The sequence below is a fragment of the Ambystoma mexicanum genome, chromosome 5p, assembly GCF_040938575.1.
Source record: "Ambystoma mexicanum isolate Mex_15411 chromosome 5p, UKY_AmexF1_1, whole genome shotgun sequence".
NCBI lineage: Eukaryota > Metazoa > Chordata > Amphibia > Caudata > Ambystomatidae > Ambystoma > Ambystoma mexicanum.
In genome coordinates this window covers 208526812-208537874 of record NC_090930.1, presented here as the reverse complement: position 1 = coordinate 208537874, position 11063 = coordinate 208526812, and positions in this window count along the sequence as shown.

Here is an 11063-nt window from a genome sequence, read left to right as displayed (position 1 = left end):
CACACTGGCAATATCTTGGTTCAGGGTCCTCACCCCAACCACCTCCTCTTTGAACGGCGCCTGCCATACCTCATTCACTTCCTTCCCACTATTACTACTCCTTCCTCTATCTCTGCCCTCTCCCCTGACTGGTGTACCACGTCCCTGTACCCCTCTTCGGAAAAACATCAAAGTTGTAGATCTCTTGCATCTAGCCATGGTTAGTGCTCATTCTGCCATCAAACACTCTGCCGACATCACCCTTCTTCTTGAATACCTTGACATCCTTGCTCTTAGCAAGACTTGGTTAAAGGCCAGCTCAGTCACTGCATTTTACTCCCTTCTCCCTGATGGCTATATCATCATGCTCTTTTCTTCCAGAGTGGATCCTTCCTTCCCTCAAACCCACCTAGCCTTACTCTTCATTCAAGACCTTGGTCTGCAAATTGGTAATCTCTGCCACCTCCTCACTGACCATTGCCACCATCTACAGGCCACCTGGCTCTACCAGCCTGTTCCTGTCTGAATGGGCTGATTTCTCCTCCTCTCTTCTCACTACCACCACTAAAATCCTTCTCATGAGCGATTTTAACATCCACCTTTACTCACCAATCACGGCCTCGACTCATTTCCATGATCTCTGCACCTCACTCTCCAGTCTCCCTTGGATGGATACACTCTTTATGCCTTCATCCACACCAATCTTTTGCTCTCCTCCCCACTGACCACCCCACTCTCCTGGTCAGACCACTCTCACCTGGGGCCTCTCGGGCCACGTCACCCCCAGCAAAACCAACCTCGTTCACGAACATCCATCCGATGAAACGAGTGTCAGTTTCTGCCTTTTCATCTACCTTCACCCCCTTGTCCCCACTACACTCTACCTCTACTCTCAGCAACCTCCATTTTACCATTACTAATACCCTTGACATGCTTGCCCCAGTCATGAGGATCCTCCATCTTGCCATTACCAATACCCTTGACATTCTTGCCCCAGTCATGAGGATCCTCCATCTTGCCATTACCAATACCCTTGACATTCTTGCCCCAGTCATGAGGATCCACCTGAAACATGCCTGTTAGCGTAACAGCTGGTACGACCACAAACTTCCAGCTCTAAAAAGCAAGTGCAGAGCTACGGAACAGAAGTCGCAGACCTCAGGCACACCCTTTGACAAACTGGCCTGTTGCCTGCTCCAAAGGCAATACAGACTCGCCACCCGCACCAAGAAAAGGGCCCACATCCAGGCCTGTGTCTCTAGTGTATCCAAAAACATGGCTGAACTCCCCTCTGCAGTCTCCTGCTCACCTCTTCCCTCCCAGTCCCTCTGCAAAGCACTGGCCACACATTACACTGCAAAACCTCAGGGCATCCTGTGCACCCTCACGTCCTTCTCCCCCTACCCGACACCCACCCCCTTCCTCCTATGGCCTCCCATGCTCCCTATGCCCTCCTTCTCTCCTATCACACCTGATGAGGTCACCAGAGTTGTCTGCTCCATGAAGATCTCTTCCAAACAGGTTTCCCCCTGCTCCAGAACCATTAGTGACAATATTGGCTCCCTTACCCCTACACTCGCTGATTTCTGCAACCACTCTTTTGCTACTGGATCTTTTCCATCCTCCCTCAAGCACTCGCTTGATCGCCCCCTCCTAAAAAACCCTCTGCAGACCTGTCTTGTCCAGCCAACTACTACCCCATATTAGCACCCCCTTCCGTGGGAAACTCCTGGAGAAGCTGGTCTTCCCCCCCCCCCAACTGACCCAGCACACTGAACTTGTTGGTTGCTTCCATGACCATCAATCTGCATTCCGAGCATCCAAAGGCATGGAAACTGCTCTTCTGAACACCTCCTTCCCCGCCTCCCTCCTCTGTTAAATCCCACAGTTGCTTAGATTGGTGACCAGGGCCTTTGTGTCTTCCCAAGTCATGGCCTCCCACACCCAATTGCCTACAGCCTCCACTCCTGCCAGCACTTTGCCTTAGAACCCACTGGCCTATGTCACCACAGGACTGCACTTATTTATTGGCGGCTAACCACTCCACCTAGGCACTTACTGCTGCTCACTCCCTAGCACTTCCCTTTTGAAACACCTAGCACTTACCTCTACCCAACTCCCTCATCCCTTCTCTCTCTGCATGTGCACGTTCTGAATGCTCACAAGGCCTAGTAGGTCTGCCTCTATCTTTCATTGTTGTATTTGTATTTCTCCAGCATTGGATCTTTCATGGATTCACATGCTTAGAATATTCCCCGTCGTCAGGCTGGGAATCCCCGGTACATTATATAGACCCTTTCCCGTAGGAAAACTTTTTCGACGCTTATGCGTCCTATCCACCTCGTTTTGTATCATGCGTGCCCGTGCCGTCAGGGCGTCATGATATAAATACAGGCCCCGCCCCCGCGCTCCCTCAGATTTCAACCGTCTTTCAAAGTAGTGGGATCCTCGTGTTTTACTACTAGTGAAAACTAGGTTGTTTTTGTCTGTTTCGCTTCGGCGAAGTTCAAATTCTGGAGAATTATGTCTGGAAAAGCGTTATTTCGCCCGTGTGCAACCTGTGGCCTCAAAAAGGTTTATGAAGGAGATGGCCACATGGACTGTATCTACTGTCTCCACCCGCACCACTCGGCGGATACATGTGAAATTTGTCAGGGTTTCTCCCAAAAAACCCTTAAGGACCAAAAAAGAAGGCTGGTCGACTGGCTTAATGACGGAGCAGGGGCCTACCCGGCTTCGGAAGTTGGCTCCACGACCTCCAGGAGTAAGTCGGAACCTCCATCGAAGAAGGTACGGCCAGCTGAAATGCGCTCTGAGGACAAGCATAAGAGGAAACAGGATGGATCTTCCTCATCACATAAAAAGTCCTCCTCATCATCTAAGACGGAGAGGCTAGCGCTGTCAAAATCCTCCTCAGGGGACCGTCCCAGGTCTTCCATGAGTCGGGAAGCCTCAGCCGGGAAGTCGGCATCCAAATCGACGACGAAGTCTAAGGGCTCGTCGACGACGACGACTTGCTCGTCGACCTCGGTGTCATTGACGATGCCTATTACCGTTCAAGCAGCAGCGGTGGGGATTCCCCCGTCGACGGAGACTCAGTCCATGGCTTGGCTGCCTGAGGTCTATGACCCAATCCCCCCGGAGGTCTTACTGCAGCCAGACACGGCCGGCTCGGCGGAAGGAGAAGGTGACCTGGTTCTGCAGCCATCGGATTTAGGCTTACGGCCTTCCACGTCGACGGCGACGAGTGCGAACGGGGGTATGGTGCCGTTATCAACGTTATTGACCCCCCAGACGGTTTTGTCTCTGGATGTGCTTAATACTCTTCAGAAGCTCCTGCAGCGGCTGGATACGCAGTTCCCTCAGCCCGGGACGTCATCGTCACTTTTGTCCGTACCTTCCGTCGACGAGCAAACTTGTACGGCTCGATCGGCGACGAAACACCCATCGGCTCCCCAGGCAGTAAAAGATCGTCCTCGAGCACAGGAGGAGGGTGAGTTGTCGGAGTCCGATTCTGTACTGGGTGACTCAGGGTCAGACATGTCCCTGTCACCTTCGAGGGACCCAACATGGAATTCGGATGTAGAGGTAGAGTCTACGAGGAGCCAGTCACAGCCATCTCCCCCGGATGACGTGGGAGCCTTCCATGCAATGATGGGGAAAGCTTGTTCCGAATTCGGCTTGATTCCGGAGGAGCAGAAGAAAGACTGTTTCCTTTTTGACCATATGGGTCAAAGGAGAAAATCGGTATTTGCCATCCCAATCCTGGACCACGTGTGGCAAGAAGGTCTCAAGACGATGCGCCATCCGTTCTCGGAGCCCGCCATAAAGGGACGGATCGATAAAAAGTTTAAAGCTCCGGAGTCCACTCCAAAATGTCTAACATCACAGCCTCTGTCTGACTCGGTGGTGTCGGCGGCAGCGGCTAGGAAGGCCAGGGTCCAGCAAAAATGTTCAACGCCACCTGAAAGCGAGGCTAGGAGACAGGACGCCTTTGGAAAGAAGGTGCTCTCGGTCGGAGCAACGACAGTAAGAGCAGCCAATTCCTTAGCGATCGTGTCACGATATGATAGGGAAATGTGGCACAAACTAGCCCCTATCCTAGAACACCTGCGAGACGAACACCGGAAAGCAGCTATGTTACTGGTGCGGGATGGCGAAGAGGCCTCGAACCACGCTATCAATATCGCAGTTGACCTAGCAGAATCTGGGTTCAAACAAATCAACCATGGAGTAGTGCTTCGTCGGCAAGCGTGGCTCAAATGTACTACTTTCCGTCCTGAAGTACAGTACAAAGTCCTTGACATGCCATGCGAAGGGGAACACCTGTTTGGCGAAAAGGTTGATGAAGCGCTGAAAGGGATGAAAGAAGACACGGATACTGTTAGGTCCCTCGGCGCCCTTCAAACGGGTAGAAATTTTCGTTCTTTTCGCCCCTTCAGGGGTGCTTCTGGAAACTCCCGCTTTGGAGCCTCGAGGGACCGTGGATTCAACAGGCCCTCTTACTCTTCACAAGGGTTCAGACGAGCGTCCCAGTCGGCACGTAGAAGCAGGGATTATCAAGCCTCCAGACGGCGAGGCTCAGGTCCGTCGTCAACGAAGGCCAAGCAAACCAGCAACCAATGACGGCCTTCGGAACGTCCTGGGGGGTCGAGTCTCTCATCACTTCGACCGATGGAAATGCATCACCACAGATCGATGGGTCCTAGACACGATTCGCATGGGTCATGCGCTGCAATTCAAAGACAAGCCTCCGCGTCTTCCTCCTTTATTCTCGACACAGCCCCACCTCCGAATCCTACGACAAGAGGCGGCGCTTATGTTGCAAAAAGGGGCGGTAGAGCGAGTTCCTGTGGCACAGGAAGGACAAGCAGTTTATTCCAGGTTCTTTGTTGTAAAAAAGCCAAACGGCAAATGGAGGCCCATTCTCGACCTGTGGGTACTCAACAAGTGGCTAAAGAGCCTAAAATTCAAAATGCTAAAGCTCCAAGAGGTTATCAGGTCGGTGCAACCCATGGATTATCTATCATCACTAGACCTTCAAGATGCTTATTTTCACATTCCAATATGCCCACGACACAGGAGATATTTAAGATTCGTCATCGGGAGAAAGCATTTTCAGTTCAAGGTCCTCCCGTTCGGGCTCACGTCCTCCCCCAGGACGTTCACCAAGTGCTTGGCCCCTATAGCGGCCCATTTAAGGAAGGACGGTCATCATGTCTATCCATAACTAGACGACTGGCTGGTCAGAGGTTCATCCAAGGAACAAACACGAGACAGTATACGAGCCACAATGTCCCTCTTACAGGAACTGGGCTTCGCAATAAACTTCAACAAGTCCTCCGTAGAGCCTTCGAGGACCTTGGTCTTCCTAGGAGCGGAGTTTCATACACACACAAGCCTGGTGAGACCATCCAGCGAAAGAATTCAGAAACTTCAAAACAAGGCGTCGGAATGGAGAGGTGGTACCAAGGTCTCGGTGCGCAAGTACATGTCCCTGGTAGGGACCATGTCGTCCTGCATTCCGCTAATAAACAACTGCCGTCTGTTAATGAGACCTTGCCAGGAATTTCTAGCGGACCGTTGGGCGCAGAGCCGAGGTCGCTGGTCCGACAGACTGGTCGTCGACGAACAACTAGTTCAAGCACTCGGCTGGTGGAGAGTGTCTACTCATCTAACGAAAGGGATGCCTCTACTGGAACCAGAGTTCCAAAAGACGGTGGTGACGGATGCATCGCTGAGCGGATGGGGAGCTCATCTGGATATGTTACAGGTACAAGGCCAGTGGTCCTTGCAGGAGTCCTCCCTGCATATCAACCTGCTAGAACTGAGAGCAGTGCGATGGGCTCTAAAATCTTTTCTTCCGCAACTGAGGGACTCGGTGGTGCGTGTCATGACGGACAACACCACTACGATGTTCTACTTGAGAAAACAAGGAGGGACACGTTCCAGGTCCCTATCGACGGAGGCACAGAAAATCTGGCATTGGGCCCTACAACACAACATGCAAATCTTAGCGTTCCACCTACCAGGCGTGAGAAACGTGGAAGCCGATGCCCTCAACAGAGAAATGAACGAAGTTCACGAGTGGGTACTGAACGACCAACAACTACAACAAGTATTCAAGAAATGGGGACACCCGTCCATAGACCTGTTTGTAACGAAGAACAACAAAAAATGCCATCAGTACGCAAGCAGATGGCCTCAGAAGGGCTCTCTGGGGGATGCGTTCTCCTTCCCATGGACGAAAAAATTCATGTACGCATTCCCTCCATTTCCCCTGGTCCGGAGGACATTGCAATGGATCCTCAGGTACCCATGTTGTGTAATTCTGGTGGCCCCATACTGGGCCAGACAGGTGTGGTTTTCAGACCTGCTACACTTAGCGGCGGCGGAACCGATGAGATTCAAGAAGACCCCCGACCTCCTGTCTCGACAGGACGGTGGTGTTTGGCATCAAAACCCGGACAGCCTCCAGTTGACGGCCTGGCTCCTGACTTCGCCGAATTTGGTCGGCTAATGATTCCGGAGGACTGTCGGCGTATCCTACAAGCGGCAAGAGCACCTTCCACAAACGCCTCATACGCGTACAAATGGAAAAGTTTCTGTCAATGGTGTGAGGATCAACCAGGCTTGGCCCCGCAATCGATTAAGCCAGAACAGCTCCTTCCATACTTGCTGCTCTTAGCTCAAAAGGGCCTGTCGGTATCTTCAATAAAAGTACACCTAGCAGCCATTTCCAGGTTTACTCGTCGACGGCACTCGGCACCTTTGTTCAGCGACCGCCTGATTAAACACTTCCTTAAAGGCCTCTTTCGGAGTTTCCCTCCAGAGAAGAAATTTCCGCCGGAGTGGAGCCTCAATCTGGTCTTAACATCTCTTATGAAACCTCCTTTTGAGCCAATGTCATCATCGTCTCTAAAGTTTCTGTCGTGGAAATTGGCTTTCCTGGTGGCCATCACTTCAGCACGACGTATTTCAGAAGTTCAGGCTCTAATGGTAGACCCACCATACTTACGTTTTTTCAAGAACAAGGTAGTCCTAGCCACTAAGCCGCAGTTTATACCAAAAGCTCCTTCGGTGTTCCATAAACACTCCTCTATTGTGTTGCCTACGTTTTTTCCAGAGCCATGCTCGGGAGCGGAGCGCATGCTACACACATTGGATGTAAAAAGGGCTCTTAAGTTTTATCTCCATCGTACGCAACCGTTCAGAGAAACGAGACAGCTGTTCGTGGCCTATGGTTTGGGTGCTAAAGGAAAAGCCATTTCGAAGCAATGACTGTCAAGATGGGTGTCATCTACCATTTCGTACTGCCATTCTAGGGCAGGGAAGCCTCTTCTAAGACGGCCAAGAGCTCACTCAACTAGAGCAGCGGCATCGTCGACGGCACTGTGGGCCGGAGTCCCTCTGGGGGACATTTGCATGGCGGCTACCTGGGCGGCTACACACACCTTTACCCGCCATTACTGCCTGTCGCAGCAACATGCCGAAGATACCCGGATGGGACAGGCGGTGCTTCGACACCTATTCCAGTAAGGTAAGCCCCGGCTGAGGGGTTGCATCCTATGGAATTTATGACTGTATGTGGTTCGTTTTCCTGTGTTAACGATTACTGTTGTATACATGATCATAGGGAACGGGCTTTGCGAACAAAGTATATGGGTTTGCATGCACGCATCCTCTTTGGGGGTGGTGTTACTGCTGTGTAATCTATTCTAAGCATGTGAATCCATGAAAGATCCAATGCTGGAGAAGGGAATAGTTTCTTACCTGTAACTCCATTTCTCCAGCATTGGTATCTTTCATGGATTCACATGCGCCCACCTGCCTCCCCTGAACATGCAAACCGGTTCCCCCACTACTTTGGGGGCCGAAATCTGAGGGAGCGCGGGGGCGGGGCCTGTATTTATATCATGACGCCCTGACGGCGCGGGCACGCATGATACAAAACGAGGTGGATAGGACGCATAAGCGTCGAAAAAGTTTTCCTACGGGAAAGGGTCTATATAATGTACCGGGGATTCCCAGCCTGACGACGGGGAATATTCTAAGCATGTGAATCCATGAAAGATACCAATGCTGGAGAAATGGAGTTACAGGTAAGAAACTATTCCCTTCATTCCCATGTCCCCTCCCTGTTGCCCAGTGGGTGCTTTGACACACAGTTTACTTGTTGTATAAGAGCCTTACAAATACACCATAATTAAAATAAACAAATGTCACCCTCCAAGTAATTTTTTGGCATTACTGTGTTACTACTTTAGCTTATGTGTGCGCCTCTTCCTCATAACTGAGTTGATGAGTGTGACAGGTACACAGTCATGACCCTGTCAGGGTGAAAAGACGAATCCATCCTGCCCATAAATTGCGAGGAGTTGGGGTGGGGTAGAAATTCCTGTTATGCCCGGATGGCCATGCATGCTACCAATAGCGCCACCATCTGTCGCACAATCCCTCAGAACTTTTTCTGGCCAATGTTCCCTTTTCTGTTTTATCACAACTGTATTAGTAGTGGTAGTCTGTAGGGGAGAGAGTAGTGTTTGTATGGCAGGGACAATTGCAGTTGTGGAGTGGATGTGTATTATATAAGGAACTCATGGTGGCAACAGTAAAGACTGACACAAGTGATCACAGTTCAAGGGTGTTTATTAAACTGTACATGCAGGTTGGAAAAACACCTAATATAAACCTAAATGGGAGGTGATGGGAGCAAGCTACGACCATCAAATAATAAGGCAGTCTTAGTGGCGTCTTGTCCAGTAAAAGGGTCTATACTAAAAAATATTTCCAAGGCTAACAACTAAATACATAAGAGTGTGGGATAGTGTTCATAAGAGAGAAAGAAGTGTTCACAAATGATAAGTCAGGATGTAGTAGCCGGGGGTCTCCCTTCCGCATGTTTTGAGCACGGGACAAGGCGGGACTCCTGAGCATAGCACACACTCAAGCTTTCCCAACACGAGACGGCAGTTCCGTTCTCAGGTATCAATGTCTTTGATGCATAAGTCTCTTGCCTCCGAGGACCTGATGTGTTAAGAAATAACAAACAGAATAAAGTTCCTTTCCAATGTTTGTTTTGTTTGAATATTTGTAATGGGCACCAGACCCGAGGGTATCGGGCGCAATAGGCATCAAGAGGTTGTTTAGCTTTGGTTACATTGCTGTGAGGACAATGGTACAGACATTTATGCAAGATACGTTAGAATGCATTAAGGAATTGGGTGACAGGCAGGAAACATTTAGACAAAGTGGGTCTACAGAGTGATGACAATAAGCAGCTACAAGATACAGTAATACAACATTGCCAAGTGGGCAGTAAGAGGGGTCATATATGGCAGTGCAAGGTGTTGAGATGCAGGAAGGAGTTAGTGGGCGTAGCTGGTTAGTGGTTGTTTTCTTTGACCCAAGGGATGAGGTTAGATCTGAAGCGTGGGTAGGGTAGGCCTTCCCTCAGGGTGGTAGAAGGGAGTTCCAATATTGGGCAGCTTTAATTGGTAAGCTGCTTCCACCAGTTTTAGTTGGTTTGAATCTCGGCACGGTAAGATTGGCACTAGCAGTTCTTGTGGGGCGTTTGGAGGACTCTCGTGAATCTGGCTGTGAGCTATTGTGGGGCAGTATTGTGGAGACATTTATGCGTCGAGGATGTTTTTAGCAGGATTTTATCTTTGGTGGTGAGCCAATTATTGTTTGTTCTGATGTCGGAGATGTGGGCTTGCTTGGAAATACTCAAGGCTGCTCTCATAGCATTATTTTGTAGAATCTGGATTGTGTTAGTAATGTATTTATTACTCCCTAAATATAGAGCATTACAATAGTCCAGTTTAGACAAAATAAGGGCTCTGGCTAGGGTAATGCAGCTATTGGTTGAAAGGACGGGTTTTGCTGCTCTGATAAGCTTACAGGTATAAGCCGTGGACGAGGCCATTGAGTTAACTTGTTTGTTTAAGGAGAGGGTGGCGTCTAAGTAGAAGCCGAGGGTTTTGACTTCCTTGGCTACTGAGATGTTGTTGTCATCTATTCTGAAGTTAGTGTAGTTATGGACAAGTTTATTGAGATGAACGGGGGTGCCGTGGATAAGTAGTTCCGTCTTGTCGTCATTCAGGCATAGCCCATGAGAGGCCATCCATGCCTGGATGATGAGGTACACTCTATTCGCAAAGGCCAAATACTTGTTGTAGTCTCCCATCAGCGGGATGAGGATCTGGGTATCTGCATAGTTGCTGTAGGTGAGACCCAGATCATCTAGATCGTCAAAAAGGGGCTTTGTGAATATATTGTACAAGGTTAGGGACACGCAGGAACCCTGTGGGACTCTGCTGGTGATAGGTATGGGGTCGGCGGCTGCTGTTGATGAAAGAACACACATAGTCATGTTGTCAAGGAGTGATTGGATCCAGCCTATTGCTTCTTGTGAGAAGTGGGCGGCGGAGTCCAGATGATTGCACAAGATGTTATGGTCCACTAGGTCGAACGCTGCTGAGAGGTCGAGTAGGAGCAGGAGAGCAGTTTTTCCACTGTGTCTCAGAGTGTCGATTTGCGCTTTTAAGTCAATCAGTGCAGTTTCAGTCCGGTGTTGGAGTCTGAAGCCTGAGTGACGTACTCCTAATAGGTGGTTGGTTTCCAGGTATTGTTGAATTTTAAGGTTGGCTACCTTGTCTAAAATGTTAAGAAGGAAGGGGACTCTGATGATTGGTCGGTAGTTGGTGGGTATGGAGGGGTCCAATGTTTGTTTTTTGAGTAATGGGAGGACCCATGACTCTTTCAGGTTGTGGGGGATAGTGCCAGATGAGAAGAAAGCGTTGATAAGGTTGGAGATGAATGTGGCGAGGTCGCGAGTGGCGTCTTTTATGATTTGGGCAGTGCATGGGTCTCCTTGGCAATTAGAAGGTTTGAGGGTGAGAATGACTTTTTCAACCTCCATGATGGATACTTTGGTGAAGCTAAAGCAAGGAGAAGTTGTTTGGGGGATGGCATAGTGCAAGTTGGCGGTGGCAAGGAGGATTTGCTAGTATTAGTGGCGAGGTGAAGGGTTTCTTTTTTGTTGGCGATCTTGGTTTGAAGCAACGCTACTTTGTTAGTGC